Raw genomic sequence first — 1,264 nt, forward strand, 5'->3', positions numbered from 1 at the left:
ACACACACACACACACACACACACACACACACACACACACACACACATACCTTGAAATCACCCACAACTTGGCTGTTCTTCCTTGACTGGTAGCCTACAGACAACATGCATTCAAAGTCAAATCAAATTATTTAGACCAGTTAACTCAATCCAACAGAAACATGAGCAACCAGTAAAACAGAAACAGTCCAGTAATAACCTCATAACATGACCAGATTGTATGAAATGATAAATATAAAAACAAGTAGCATAACCAAAATCTACAGGGTCAATAACTAAACAATATGACAGCAACTTCTCTTACAGAAGGGAGAGAGGAGAAGCTAAATGCTCACGGCAAGATGCTAATGGTATAATGTTATTGCAGGTCTGATGTTTACCATGTTGAACATCATAGTTTAGCATGTTAGCATGTTCAACTTGGCTAATTAGAACTGAACACAAAGTACAGCTGAGGCTAATGCTGATGGGGATGCCATTGGTTTTGAAGTGTGTGAACTCATGGACTAGAGGCTCGTGCTCGTGACAGCATGAGATGTAAACAGTTGGTCTCCTCCTTAGCTGAGCTATAACGTTAGCTAGCTCAATGGCGCTCAGTATGGGTTAGCTATGAGCCTCTTGTCCAAGAGAAGATGCACACTTCCTTCTAAAATAGGATTCGGTTGGCGGGTGTAGTTCGATAGAAAGAAACTAGTTCCTACATGAAACTGCTTCCAACAAGGTCTGTGGATTATCTTGAGTTACCAGGTCATGATTTCTGGAAAGAGACATTGCTGTTGAGTTTCTCAAATGTTAATTTTGGCGCTTTGAGCACCACAAGTTGAAAGCCATCTAGTTCCATTATAGAGGAGAGAAGGCAGACATCTCTACGGCCGATACCTCCAACACTAGGAACTCACACCAAAACAAATTGATTAATAACACTACAGGTAAGAGGGAAATGTGTATTTTAGAATTTGGGGGTGTCCCTTTAAGCTCTCAATAAATAATAACTTAAGTTTCAGAGCTTTTCTGCGGTTTACCTATCTTTGGTTATAGAAAAATACTTGAGATTAGAAAACAAGCTTTCAGGGGCTCGTCTCTAACAAGCGATATTTATGTTGCCGGTAACAAAGGGTGCATCTTGAAAGGTCTTGATAGACTTTTGACTGATGGCTTGGCCTATCTGCTGACCCATCCATCGTTTCATCGCAATCAGCTGTCTTTCAGCTCCATTCCATCCCACATTACTAAGAGCATGCACACACACACACACACACACACA

The sequence above is a fragment of the Anarrhichthys ocellatus genome, unplaced genomic scaffold (assembly GCF_004355925.1).
Source record: "Anarrhichthys ocellatus isolate YVR2014 unplaced genomic scaffold, GSC_Weel_1.0 scaffold140, whole genome shotgun sequence".
In the NCBI taxonomy this organism is placed as follows: domain Eukaryota; kingdom Metazoa; phylum Chordata; class Actinopteri; order Perciformes; family Anarhichadidae; genus Anarrhichthys; species Anarrhichthys ocellatus.